Below are 16,189 nucleotides of genomic sequence, written 5' to 3' on the forward strand. Positions count from 1 at the left end.
TGTAGGTTTATGTGGGGATCAATAGTAGAGAATTGCATAGGGAACAAGCCTAGAAGAGAAATATTGAGCTGCTATGTCTATGAGAGTACAGTCAGCATCTGTGTTGCTTTCAAAGTCAGACTAGTGATTTTAGAAACTGCTTCATGGAAAGAAAGAAGTTAACATTTGGAAAGAAAGAAATAAGATTCTTCACCATGTTCTAAACTTTTGTTTGTCTACTATCCCTTATTGGAATGTGAGACAGAGTCTGAATTTTGAAAAACAAGATGTGTGTTATCCATGTACAGAACATTTCACTTTTGTAAATAACTTGAACATTTCTCATTTCATCTGATACTATGACAATACTATTAAGTAGTTCTGGCACAATTCTGAGCTATGACTAACCTGATTAAGTAATACTTCAGGTTTTAAGAGACAAGTGACATTTCCCGGTAGTTTAAAACAAGGAATACTATTTTTGTTTTCTTCCCGACATTCTGATTTTCACAATTCATCCTTGACCTGTAATCTGTCACTTCAGTTAAAATTAAGAAATTCTATGCATGGGCATTCATGTGTGTGTGTGTGTGTGTGTGTGTGTGTGTGTGTGCCTGTGTGTGTGTGTGTGTATGTGTGTGTGTGTGTGTGTGTGTGTGTGTGTGTGTGTGTGTGAGAGAGAGAGAGAGAGAGAGAGAGAGAGAGAGAGAAAGAGAATATATGTTCCATGTTTTTGTTGTTACTTTTAGTAGGCATATCTTTTTCATTGTCATTACCTTCCACAATTTCTCTCTTTGGACCATCATTATTTTATATACAAATTTGTGTGTTCACACTAAATATTATTATATCTTTATCAGTGCACAGCACACTATTTTTTAAACTTTTGTAATAAGATCTTTATATGTGAATCATATGATTCCAGACAATATTTTATCTAATCACAACATGATAAGAACCTCAGGTGTCTAGCTTTATCAGCTCTAAGAAGAGCTAGATAGATCATTTCTTTTGGAAAGAATATGCAATAAGATAAAAATTAAAGTCAGATTTTTAGTATGTTTTATATTTTGCATTTTAAAATATATTTGCTGCTATTTTAATGTGGACATATTAATTCATTGGAAAAATCATACACATATATGCCATTTTAGTTAAGTAACAAGATTTTCATTGTCTCCAAATTTAATCATTTTCTTCTTGTATTTTTAAATTATCTAGCTAATTAAGTATATTTCTGACACTCAACTCCATTTCCAAATGGTTATGAATAGATAAGTTATTCTTATTCAATAAATAAATATGTAGTATACTGAAATGAAAATGTTGGTCACAGATACTAAATCAGTAATTAATCTCTGAGAGAATTTAAAATTCAAATTTTCTTTTTGTTAAATCATCTGATTTACACTGTTGTATCAAAAATTATTATAAAAACAATTCTTTTCACCACTATTTTAAAAATCATTTAAAAAAACAATTTTTTTCCAAAAAATGCATTTTTGTAATTGGAATGGGTTAACAAGGTAACTTGTAGCCAATTCATTGAAATTACATTTTTTACAGAAGCATTTTCAAAAACATAATTGTGCAGAATAATTTTATACCTGCAAGGTACAAAATTTCAAACAGAATAATACCCCAAAACATGATTAAAACACACAGTGTAAAATTGATTTAGTGGTGACATGATTCACAATTGCTCTATTTTACACAGTGACAAATTTTTACTTTAATATAATCTCTATTTGGCTACTTTTGAAAAACTTTTCCACTGCAATTAGACAATAGAGTAAAAACAAGGGCTGGGGATGTGGCTCAAGCGGTGGCGCGCTCGCCTGGCATGCTTGCGGCCCGGGTTCGATCCTCAGCACCACATACCAACAAAGATGTTGTGTCTGCCGAGAACTAAAAAATAAATATTAAAAATTCTCTCTCTCTCTCTCTCTCTCTCTCTCTCTCTCTCTCTCTCTCTCTCTCTCCCCCCTTCTCTCACTCTCTCTTTAAAAAAAAAAAAGAGTAAAAACAATGCTAAATATTCCAGAAATATATATTTCTAAGATGTTCTAAGCATAGTAGAAATGATTTAAAGTATTTTAGTGCTGAAATTCTTATTATATTTAAATATACAAGCTATTATAATTGAAATGTTTGTGTCACAGAAATCTAACAATAGACTATGAGTTTCATTTTTCTTTGTGCCTAAGGGATTGATTTTCATTTAATAGTAATAACAGAAAGCTTTTTAGTATTTATTTATTTATTTTTAGTTTTAGGTGGACACAATATCTTTATTTTGTTTATTTTTTTTTATGTGATGCTCATAATTGAACCAACTGGTTCAGGCATGCTAGGCAAGCATTCTACCATTGAACCACAACCCCAGCCCCCAACAGAAAACTTTAGCAACAACAGTTATTTGTATTTAAGCATATTTAAGACTTTTTTTGTTTGTTTGTTTCAAGATAGTTCATTGGTTAATATTTTCAATGTAAACCTCCTTAACTCCTTTCTAATTTTTAAAAATTTAAATCAAATGTGCTTGGTATTTTGATATAATAAGTCCTCATTAATTTGAATTTCACAAATTTCTAATTCAACATAACTTAAATATAGGACTAAAATCAAATTTATAGCACTTTCATGAGTAAAGTAACTGTCTAAAAATTGATTACATAGACAAAATCCATTCATGACAGCTTTGCCTACATGCCCTACAAACATTCCATTAGACCTCATATCCAAACAGTATTTATTGCATTGGAGAGTGAGCTACCAACACATACATTTTGAGGGGACAAATATATTCAAACCACAGTGCTTACCTATATACTAAGCATCAAATTGTGCTTTTTATATCAATTTGGCCTCTTTTCTCCTGCTCTTTCCAAGGCTTCCATGGCTAAACTATGTCATCACTGGTAGTACAAAATATTAAATGTCCTCAGGGCATTCTCCATATTTTGAGTTGTTTGAAGTGTTTCATCAATTTCTCACAATACATTTTTAAATGAAATTTATTCACTTTAGTCTCACTTTGAAGTAGTGGTATTAGCATTTTTAAAAATCTGCATTCTACAGATTATGATATTTAAATTATTTGGCTATGTAGACAGAATCCCCTCTACTACTAATGAGTATAGTGGAAAAATAAGTGACTTGGAAACACAGTATTGGAAATAAAACTATTGATTCTCAACATAATGTAAAATGGTCATTCTTATTTGTAATCCCTCTTGATACTAAAAGAGCCTAGAAGGAATACAATAGAAATAAAGATGTTTTGAAAATTCTTTTAACTTTTGTTTATCCTGGAAGGTTTTAATTTCATCTTCAATCCTGAAGCTTAATTTCGCTGGATACATGATTCTTGGTTGGAACCCATTTTCTTTCAGCGTTTGAAATATGTTGTTCCAGGATCTTCTAGCTTTCAGAGTCTGTGTTGAGAGATCAACCATTACTCAGCACTAAAAAAATAACAAAATCATGACATTTGCAGGGAAATGGATGGCATTAGAGCAGATTATGCTGAGTGAAGCTAACCAATCCCTAAGGAGCAAATGCTGAATGTCTTCTTTGATATAAGGGGGTGGCTCAAAAAAGAGCAGGGAGGAAGAGCATGAGAAGAAGATTATCATTAAATAGGGATGAGAGGTGCGTGGGAATGGGAGAGAGAAGGGGAATTGCATGGAAGATGGTGGGAGACCTCATTGTTATGCAAAATTACATATAAGATGGTGTGAGGGGGAAGAAAAAGAGAGAGAGAGAGAAAAGTGTCACAGTAGAGTGGATAGAGAGAGGTGATGGGAGGGGAGGGAAGGGGGATAGGAAGGGTAGCAGAATACAATAGACACTAGTATGGCTGTATGTATAAACGTGGCTGTAAAACCAATGTGATACTGCAATCTGTACACGTGGAAAAATAAAAATTCACACCCCATTTGAATCAAATGTATGATATGTCAAGATCATTGTAATGTTTTGAGCAACTAATAAAAAATTTAAAAAAAGAAATAAAGATAAAGTATTATTTGATGTTGGATTTGATAACTGTCATAACAATTTGTAAAATAGAAGAATTTGCTATCTCATCATATTTTACTGATGACGTAGACATTAAAAAACAGAATTAACTGCCAATCTTTCTGTAGAAAACACCCTAGCTCAAAATTTTCAAATGATATATGGATATAAAAAACCTAATAGAATAAATAATATGTGCAAATCATTGTATATACAAGATGGGAGGCACTGTATAATATAATAAAAAAGTATAATATATCAAATATTCTTGAGGGCCTTTTAAGTGACACAGCTTGACTTTTAAAAAAAGATGCAATACTAATAAATTTTTACTGTATGAAACAATTAGAGAATAATATAAAGAAATAGTTAACCATATTTTAAGTGTCACAAAGTCAATTTTAGCACAAACTGGTTATTATCAATGCATGAGATACAAAATATGATGAGGTAAACTAATGTTGAAAGCATGAAAAATATTTCTTAAAATCCTAAGAACATAAATTTTAATTAGTCATACATAAACTAGAGAAGACTTTCTAGCCAAGTATTATGACAGAGTTTTGAGTGGTAGTTTTGATATTATTTATAACATACCCAAGTCAAAACTAATAAAGATAGTGTGCAATAACACAGAGTTGGAATAAAACAATCATTAAATGAGTGTCCCAGTATCTGAATAAAAATGAATAGCTTAATAATTTTGGAAAGCAGAGAAAATGCTGTTCCAGAATACCAAGTTAAAACTGTGATGATTAGTAAAACCAAATATCCAAGATATAAAGCAATCAGAGAGACTAACAAAACAAAGTATCTCAAGATCCAGGCATTCTTATTGCAGAAAAAAATTCAAAGAAAACATTTATTTTAATCAAAATCTATTTCTATCATTCATTTATACACACAATGTGCAAATAGGAAAAGAATGTGGAACTGGCTTATGACTGTTGTGACATAGGAAAGTTTCCTACATGCTTGTTTGCCAAGAATTCAGCTAACACAAGAAGAACTAATGAAAATTCCCCAAACAATGTCAAAGTGTATTGACATCTTAGGCCGATTCCAATTTTACAAAATATTCTGCCAAACTGAGTCATAGTATTATTTTCAAAAAATATTTTACTGTTTGTTTTTGCTTAATTAGAGTTGAAATTAGGTAACACTGGCCAGATTCAGTCTTCTAGAATTTCAGATTTTACATAAAATATGAAATGTGTTCCCACATAAATTTATATATTTTCTGGATTCCTACACCTTTTTTGCAATTTCTAACACTAATAACTTCATTAAAAATTATAATAATAATTTAACCACTTATTTTCAGAGGTCATGGCTAATTTAAACTAAAATTTTGATACTTTAAATACTTTATCTTTTTATCTATTTATTTTATTTTGTTTTTATTTTGTTTCGGTAGAGATTCATTTCTTCACTTTGAATATATAACTGTAGTGTTTGTATTTAAAAAGAGTATTCCATAACATTTTTCTTAAGAAACTGTTTGTAAGTTTAATCTTAGATTAGCTACTCTGAGAATGGAGAAAACTTCATAAGCTTTCTAGATCAGAGAATTTATGAAAAGAATTAAGAAATAAAATATAAAGGAAATTAAGAGAAATCATGTAGATACTACTCAGGAGGGGAGAGAATAAAATATTTAATTATTTTTCATTAGATATTTAGAAGTATAATTTTTACTGAATTATATTTGATATGTTGTAACAATATTCTGTTGTAAATTTTAAGAGATTATATTAAAACAATAAGTAATGTTACCATGCACAAAACTCAACTCAAAATGGATGAAGGACCTAGGAATACAACCAGAGACCCTGCTTCTAATAGAAGAAAAAGTAGGCCCTACCCTCCATCATGTGGGATTGGGCCCCAACTTCCTTAATAAGACTTCTTTGGTGCAAGAATTAAAACCAAGAATCAATAAATGGGATGGACTCACTCTAAAAAGTTTCTTCTCAACAAAAGAAACAATCTGTGAGGTGAAAAGAGAGCCTACATCTTGGGAGCAAATTTTTACCCCTTACATCATATAGAGCATTAATCACTAGGGTATATAAAGAACTCAAAAAGCTAGACACCAAAGAAACAAACAACAAACAAACAAACAAACAACCCAATCAATAAATTGACCAAGGACCTGAATAGACATTTCTCAGAAGATGATTGATATACAATCAATCAACAAATATATGAAAAAATGTTCATCATTACTAGCAATTAGAGAAATGAAAATCAAAACTACTCTATGATTTCATCTCACTCCAGTCAGAATGGCAGCTGTTATGAATACAAACAACAATAAGTGTTGGTGAGAATGTAGGTATAAAGGTACACTCATACAATGCTGATGGGACTGCATATTGGTGCAGACAACATAGATAGCAATATGGAGTAAGTGGAATTTTTTTTTCTTATTACCGAAATTTTTGTTCACTTTTATTAATTTTTATGTTTTAAAATTATTTATTTTTTAATTGTAGTTGGATACAATTCCTTTATTTTATTTATTTATATGTGGTGCTGAGGACTGAACCCAGGGCCTTGCATGTGCTAGGCGTGCACGTTACCACTGAGCCACAACCCTGTTCATTTTTATACTAAACTTTTTTTATCCCTTTTGATTGCCAAATATAAATATCAAATTTATATAAACTAATAATATAGAGATAAAATTTTTCTTGAAGGTAATGTTACATAAAATGAATCATAATTTAATCATTGTACATTATTCTGTAATATGAAATAGTTTCTAAAGGTAACAAGCCATTTGGATTTGCAAGCAACTTCCTACTTTTTTTACACGTAGATTTTCATAAAAGTGTTTTTCAAAAACATTGATAATTCTACCAAAAATTGAAACTGAATTATAAATGAAAAGAATTAATTTGAACAAAAATAAGTATCAGGGATTTTTCTTAAAATAACTTAATCTAGACCATATGGATAAAATCTCAGTGGAATTTCTACACATTTATCCAGGATTTTCTAGTTAGAGTTCAAAAAATAACAAATGATTGCTATTGAAATGTTTATGTACATATAACTAATGTTACCTGACATAAGAATCTGATTGTACATTCTGGTAATATAAAACTTTTTAAAAACTCAGTTTTTTATATACTCTTCTGACCAAATGTGTGCATGATTTTCCCCAAACATTAAGCAATCAATTAATTCTACAGTAATGAATACCAATTGAGCATTCTGTAATTCAATTCAATTATGGAGCATCACATCCCATAGGTTGAGACCTCAGTCCCACACCACTGCTCCCATTACAGATACTAGATGCAAGTCTGGGCCTGAAGAATATCTGACCAATTAACTACAAATCAAGTTTTCCATGATACCTCTGTTAAGTTTGGTTGATTTGCTAGATTGGCTCACAAGATTCAGGGAAACACTAATGATTACTAGCTTGTTATACATGATATTACAAATGATACAAATAAAGAGATACAATTAGACATAAGAAAGAAATTAAAGGAATACAAATAAGTAAAGAAGAACTCAAAATATCACTATTTGCTGATGACATGATTCAATATCTAGAAGATCCAAAAATTCCACCAGAAAAATTCTAGAATTAATAAATAAATTCAGCAAAGTATTAGGATATAAAATCAACACCCATAAATCAAACACATTCCTATGCATCAGCGATGAAACCACTTAAAGAGAAATTAGGAAAGCTAGTCTATGCAAAGTAGTCAAAAAAAAAAAAAAAAGCAAAATACCTGGGAATCAATCTAACAAAAGAGGTGAAAATCCTCTACAATGAAATCCACAAAACATTTTAAAAAGAAATTGAAGAAAACCTCAGAAGATGGAAAGATTTTCCATGCTTCTGGAAAAGCAGAATTAATATTGTCAAAATGGCCATACTACCAAAAGTGTTATATGGATTTAATGCAGTTCATATTAAAATCCCAATGACATTCTTTATTGAAATAGAAAAAGCAATCATGAAATTTATTTGAAAAAATAAGAGAACCAGAATAGCTAAAGCAGTCTTTAGCAAGAAAAGTGAAGCAGGAGGCTTAAAAATACCACAAATTAAATAATATTTCAAAGATATAGGAATAAAATCAGCATGGTATTGGCAGCAAAATAGACTTGTACACTAATGGTACAGAATAGAGGACACAGAGCCAAACCCATAACATAAATATGGTTATATCATACTAGATAAATGTGCCAGAAACATCCACTGGAGAAAAGGTAGCCTGTTCAACAAATGGTGCTGGTAAAACTAGAAATCCATACATAGCAAAATCAAATTAAACCTCTATCTCTCACCCAGTACAAAAATCAACTCAAAGTGGATCACAGACTTAGGCACTAGAACAAAGACCCTGCGCTTAATAGAAGAAAAAATAGGCCCAAATCTTCACCACATCAGCCTAGGATTTGACTTCCTCAAAAAATCTCCTAAACTTCTAAAATGCAAAAAGTAAAACAAAATAATAATAATAATAATAATAATAATAATAATAATAATTGGGATGGATTCAAATTAAAAACCTTCTTCTCACAAAGGAAACAATTAATAAAGTGAGGAGAGAACACACAGATTGGGAGAAAAATCTTTACCACATGCACCTCCGATAAAGCATTAATCTCTAGGATATATAAAGAAGTCAACAACTTAACACCTTAAAAACAAATAGCCCAATCAATAAATGGGCTAAGGAACTGAACAGACACTTCATAGAAGAAGAAACATAAAAATATATGAAAAAGTATTAAACATTTTTAGCGATTATAGAAATGCAAACCAAACTACTCTAAGGTTTCATCTCACTCCTGCCAGAATGGCAATTATCAAGAATACAGGCATCAATTATTGATGGTGAGGATGTGGTGAAAAAGGTATACTCATAGATTTCTGGTGGGACTACAAATTGGTGCAACCACTATGGAAACAGTATGGAGATACCTCAGAAAATTGGAAATGGAACCACAATTTGACCCAGCTATCTCACTCCTTGGTTTATACCCAAAGGACTTAAAATCAGCATACTATGGTGATGCATCCATATCAATGTTTATAGCAGCTCAATTCACAATATTTAGACTATGGAACCAACCTACGTGTTCCTCAATAGATGAATGGATAAACAAAATGTGGTATACATACTCAATGGATTATTATTCAGCTTTAAATAAGAGTAAAATTATAGTATTAGCCAGTTAAGATTGGAGTTGAAGAATATCATTCTAAGAAAAATAAGCCAATGCCACAAAACGAAAGGCCAAATGATTTCTCTAATATGTGGATGATAATTCACAATAAGGAGGGGGATACTAGGGAAGAATAGCATTACCATAGATTAGGTAGTGGGAAGTGATGGGAGGGAAGTGGAGGGAATGTGAGAATAGGAAAGATAGTAAAATGAAACAGACATTATTACTGTATGTAAACATGGGGCTACATGACAAATATGATTCTGTAACATGTACACTCAGAAAAATGAGAAAATATATCCCATCTATGTAAGATACATCAAAGTGCATAAGTGCATTCTACTGTCATGTATAACTAATGAAAACACAGAAAAATTATATATATATGTATATATATATATATATATATATATATATATATATATATATAAATAGAAGATGCAGATAGAAATTCACACAGATACAGCCATTTGATTTTTGACACAGTTGCAAAAAACATACACTGGATAAAAGACATTCTATTTAACAAAGACTGATGAATGCCTAAACATGGGTCCCTTTCACCCTGTAGAAAAGTCAACTCTAAGTGTATCAAAGGTCTAGGAATAAGACCAGAAACTTGGCAACTTCTAGAAAAGAACATAGATGAAACTCTCCAACACATATGTGCAGACAGAAACTTCCTCAATAGGACTTTTATAGCTAAGGTAATAATACCAAGAATCAATAAATGAGATGGCATCAAACAAAAAGATTCTGTACAACAAAGGAAACAATAACATGGAAAGATAAACTGCAGAATGGAATAAACTATATGCCAACTACACTTTGGGGATTAATATCTAGAATAATAAATAGCTCAAAATTCAACAATGAATAAACAGCCTGTTAAAAACTGGGCAAAAGAATGAAAGACACACTTCCCAAAAATAGAAGTACAAATTGTGGACAATTATGTGAAAAAGTGTTCATTATATTTATTCATCAATTAAATTCAAATCAAAACTTTAATTAAATTCCATCTCACTTTATTTATAATTGTAGAATAAAAATAATAAATGCTGGTGATTTTGATGGGAAAAGAGAAACCTGATTCTCAGTTATTGAGAATGTACATTAGTACAGCCACTATGGAAATCAATACGGAGGTTCCTCAAAAGACTAAACTATTACTAACATATGACCTAACTCTACACTCCTTGGTATCTATCAAAAAGAATTAAAGACATTATACTTTAAAGATACATGGATTCCTGTTCTTATAGAAGCAAAATTTACAATAGTTCAGTTATAGAACCAGGCTTACTGTTCATCAACAGAAAAATGGATAAAGAAATTGTGGTATGCATATGCAATACAGTTTTATTCTGCTATAAAGAAGAATGAAGGTATGCCATTTGCAAGAAGATAGAACTAGAAACATTATTTTAAACAAAGTTAACAGACACAGAATATAAAGGATTATATATTTTCTTTTATATGTTAGAGTTATGGAGAGAAAAGTTAAAAGGGGGCACTTCTTGAAAGTTTAAAGGAGAACAATAGAAAGGGAATCAGGTGAGGAAAGAAGACATGGGCAAAGGGAGATACTGGAAAGTGAAATTTATCAAATAATTTTATATGTATATATATATAAATATGCTACAATAAACCCACTATACTGTATAATTAGCATATACCAATATTTTTAAAAAGGTAAATTGATATTTTAATCAATAAATATATTTTCTCTATGAGAGTAAAGTATCTTAAGAATTTGTACAGCACACTTTTTAAAAATCATTTTCCCATGCTTTTAACAATATTGAAAGAGAAATATATGTCTTGTTGCCTTTCAGAAAGAAGTAGTAGCAAACATTATTTTTCTTATCTATCTGTATTCTTAAATAAAAATCATGGGGTATTCTTGAATAATTAACTTTAGGAACTATCTTAGACCTGTTCAGTTTGCTATAACAAAATATCTTAAGGTTATATATAAAACATACAAATTTACTTCTCACAGTTCTGGAGGTTAGTAAGTCTAAGTTCTAGATGTTAACAGATATGATGTCTTATAAGGATTTGATCTCCACTTCAGAGATAACAGCTTCTTTCTGTGCACTTACATGGCAGACAAGCAAGGCCATTTCCATCAGCATCCTTTATAATGTTTCTAATCCTATTCATGAGGGCAGATGCCTTGTGACTTACTTACTTCTGAAAAGATCTCTACCTGTTCACTTAATCACACTGAGTATTAGATTTCAACATGTAAATCTTGAGGGAATACCAACATTCAGACCGTAATAAGAACACATATATTTTTTTTGGGGGGAAAAAAAGTAAATACTGCCATTCTGATATCCCTGACATATATCAAGATTAATACAATTGGCACATATAATGCATTGTGAAATTGTCTTCAAAACACCTCTCCATATTTCAATTTTCTGAAATCTTTAAAATGTATTTCATTTGAATTCAATTGATTGAATCAAATTTAAAAAGACCAACACATGTGGAAACTTTATTACCTTTAAATAGCACTTACTTGATTCTACTAGTGTTTGTAAAAGAAAATCATTTTAGGTATATCTTATTTATAAATATTGTAGTAGTCTAACTGTAGGTTTATTTTATCACAGAAGTATGATATTAATGTCAAAAATTTATCTTTTACTTTTATTAGTGGTTTTTTTTAGAAATCTTGCTAGTTTTAAATGATTATTCATCATCAAGATTTTCACAATCTAACTTGTTATATTGTTAAAAATATTGGCAAGCTGACACCAATGGAATTCCAGCAAACCTCATTCTGACAAAATTATGACAATTTCTGAAAGGGAATATTCAACAAAATGTAAGGGTGTCAAAATTAATGAGGTAAACACACATATGACCAGAGTTAATTGGATTTTATTTTTTATATGTAGAGATCAACATTCATTTATTTTCTCGCCAATATACAGATATGGAGGCATCCAAAAGAATATTCACCAACTAAATTATTTGACTTTCAATTCAGATACAAAAGCTTCTAATTTGCTGTCAATTATTTTTTTTAATCTGTATTTTTTTTAGTTACCTACCGTGTTTAGGCATGAGTATTCTTACTTTCTTTCACTTTTTCTTTATATCCTCATATTCCTTTTACATTTTTCTCTGTTAATTAGTTGGACTTCTTTTTATGTCCCTCTCTGATGTTCTGATATTTTTTTCTCAATCTATAGTCTACTACCATGAATTGTCTTCTTGTCTCATGTAAGTATAATGTTTACATTTGATACTTTAACTTGAACATTCATCCTGTAATTTCTGGTTCAAAAATATATGTGATCTCAAACATCCAGAAATTGGTAAGAGGATAAACAAAAGGAAGGATGTCTATAAATGCAATATTATTCAAACAAAAATAAATGAAGTACTCACACATTTTATAAAATAGATGAGCTTTGAAAACATGGTAAATTAAAGAAGTCAGAAATGAAAGACCATATGTCAATACATTTATGTGAAGAAGGGGCTATGTAGGCTGCTGGGTATGACAAAGATATCAGAAGTTTGTTGTTAAGGGAATATTAGCTTTCTTTGGTGGAGTAATAAAAATGTTCTAAAATATATATTTTTGTGATAGATATATAATTCTCTGAGTGCACTCACAGACATCGATAGTACCACTTTTGGTGAATTGTGAATTACATCTACATGAAGATGTTAAAAAGAGTAAATATTGATAGATATAGATTAAACAGATTTTTTTCATAAGTTTTCTTCATCTTAACCAATTGTTATGGTTTGGAAATGAGGTATCCCTCAAAAGCTCATGTGTGAGACAATTCAAGAGAGTTTGGAGGAGAAATGACTGAGTTATGATAGCCTTAACATAATCAGTGAATTGGTTCCCTGATTGAATTAACTGGGTGCTGACTGGAGGCAGGTGGGGTGTGGCTGGAGAAAATGATTCACTGGGGCTGTGGCCTTGGGGTATATATTTTGTATATGGAGAGCAGAGTCAATCTCTCTCTCTGCTTTCTGATCATCATGTGATCTGCTTCGCTCTGCCATGTTGTTCTGCCTCACTTGGAGACCTGAGGAATAAAGGCAGCTGTCTATGAATTGAGACCTCTGAAACCTTGAACATTTAAATAAACTTTTTCTCATCTACAGTTGTTCTGAATTGGTCCTTTTAGTCACAGCATCAAAAAAGCTGAGTAAAGCACCAATTCTATAATTTTTTTTCTCTCCATGTACATCACCATGGTATAAGGCAAAACACTGGCAATTCTAACTAAATTGTAAATTACTGATATTTGGTATATTGTCCCTAGCATTTTTGTGATGCTTACAAACAGTATTATTAGAGCTGGCTTGAGTCTCAGATTCCAAACAATAGCTTTCAAGCATTTGGGGTAAAATCTCTTTTTATTAGAGTTGTTTTCCCTTAAATAGCACTCATAGTCTTCTTTCCAATTTATTGTCTATATACCCAGGGACAATCTATTCGATTCTCCTCCTTTCTATTTCTGCATCAACTTATTCTAAGATCAATATATCAGAGATCTGAAGTGAAGAATGATCTTTATGAAATTAAAAATTGATTTGAGGGAGACATTTGTCACTTCATAGAGATCTTTGTTTTTATAAAGCAAAGATAAACTAGGATGTATTTGCCTTCTTGTACCTGAGAATGTTGGTATCCATCTCTTTCATTGCCTATAAGGTATTTTAGGGAAGTTAAAACTCTCTCACCAAAGGATCAATAATTTACTTATTAAATGTACTGACAGGGGCTGTAGTTCTGGCTCAGTGGTAGAGGGCTTGCCTAGCACTTGCAAGGCACTGAGTTTGATTCTCAGCACCACATAAAAATAAATAAATAAAATAAAGGTATTGTGTCCTACTACAACTAAAAAATATTTAAAAATCTACTCATAGTAGACATATTAGCAACCCAAAACATACAAAGTTTATTAATGTACAGAAACACATGAGCTATATACAAACCATAAAAATTAAAAATGTCATTGGTTCCCCATTTAAGTACCCTCTTCATAGGGGAGAGAGATGTGGCATGCACACGATTTTAAAATAATAGTAAATTATTTTTAAGGCAAACAAATGGACTGAGAGGGGCTGGAGATGTGGCTCAAGCGGTAGTGCGCTCACCTGGCATGTGTGCGGCCCTGGTTCGATCCTCAGCACCACATACAAACAAAGATGTTGTGTCCGCGGAAAACTAAAAAATAAATATTAAAAAAATTCTCTCTCTCTTCTCTCTCTCTCTCTCTAAAAAAAAAAAAAGTGGGCTGAGAATAACAGACAAGGACGGAGGGCAAAGTTCTTCTGGGCCCTAGATGTAATGATTAATTTCAGTTTTTCTTACAGTGATATGGATTTAATCTTCTATGGTAAATGAAAATTCAAAAACAAGACTGATAAAAATTAAGCTATTTTTTAGCAGATTCAGTCAAATAGACAACAGAACTTTGCAGAAGGCATTTCCATGCACTTTGACAGTAAGTAAAATGGAAGGTCAGAGGGACCTTGAATTTGAAGCATCTTTGAAGGACTCTCAGCATGTCAAAGTGCCAGTTTTGGAACAGTCATCACTGAGTTCCCACATCACATTTGAGAGTGAGAACCTCTGGCTGGGAAAAGAATGAAGCTCAGTATTAGAACTCTAGAAATCTTCATTTAAATAATGATCAGATATTTATTAAATTTCCTATATTAGTATTGTTTTAAATATAAGATGTAACTATCCTAAAAAGTGCTTCATATTTTTCTGAAGAAGTAATATGAATTACAGTATTATAATAATGGGGGGGATTCTTTTTTAAAATTCTAACTTGAAACATTTTCTGAAGAAATTCTTGTTATTAATATGAAAACTAGTGCAATAAAAAGAATGATATAATGGAAGATATTTATTGAGTTAATAAATTTGTATGTTAACTTGGAATAGGAAATATATATTTGAATATATATAAGTATATATTTCTATATGACCAAGAGCAATAAAATTTAAGTAAAGAAGCCAAAAACATTCACTGGAGGATAGAGCCTATTCAATAAATGGTGCAGGGAAAACTGGAAATTCCCATGCAACAAAATGAAATTAAATCTCTATTACTCACCCTACATGAAATTTTCAACACAAAGTGAATTGAAGACTTAGGCACTAGATCAGAGAGCCTGCACCTAATAGAAGAAAGCATAGGGGCTGGGGCTGTAGCTTAGTGGCAGAGCACTTGCCTAGCATGTGTGGGGCACTGAGTTTAATTCTCAGCACCACATAAAAAATAAATAAAATAAAGAAATGCTATTCATCTACAACTATAGAAAATATATTTTAAAAAAGAAAAAGAGATTGCAGGCCCAAATTTTTATCATGTTGGCTAAGGAAATGATTTCTCTAAAAAGTCTCCCAAAGTGCAAGAAAAAAAATCAAGAATCAGTAAATGGGATGAATTCAAACTGAAAAGCTTGTTCTCAGCAACGGAAACAATAATGTGGAGAGAGAGCCTAAAGAATGGAAGAAAATCTTTAACACATTCACCTCACATAGAGCATTAATCTCCAGAATATTTAAAGAACTCAAAAAACTTAATATCCAAAAAATAATAACCCAATCAATAAATGGGCTAAGGAGCTGAAGAAATACTCACAGAAGAAGAAATCAATCAACAAATATATATAAAAAATGTTCAACATCTTTGGCAATTAGAGAAATGTAAACCAAAAGTACTCTAAGATTTGATCTCACCCCAGTCAGAATGGCAATTATCAAGAATACAAACAGTAATAAATGTTGGCAAGAATGTGGAGGGAAAGGTACATTGCTGGTAGGAATAAAAATTGGTGCAACCATTGTGGAAAGGAGTATGGAAATTCCTCAGAAAACTTAGAGTGGAACCACCAATTGATCCAGCTATCCCACTTCTTGGTTTATACCCAAAGGAATTAAAATCAGCATATTATGGTGATGCAGTTACATCCC

Source organism: Urocitellus parryii, chromosome X, assembly GCF_045843805.1.
Source record: "Urocitellus parryii isolate mUroPar1 chromosome X, mUroPar1.hap1, whole genome shotgun sequence".
Lineage (NCBI taxonomy): Eukaryota > Metazoa > Chordata > Mammalia > Rodentia > Sciuridae > Urocitellus > Urocitellus parryii.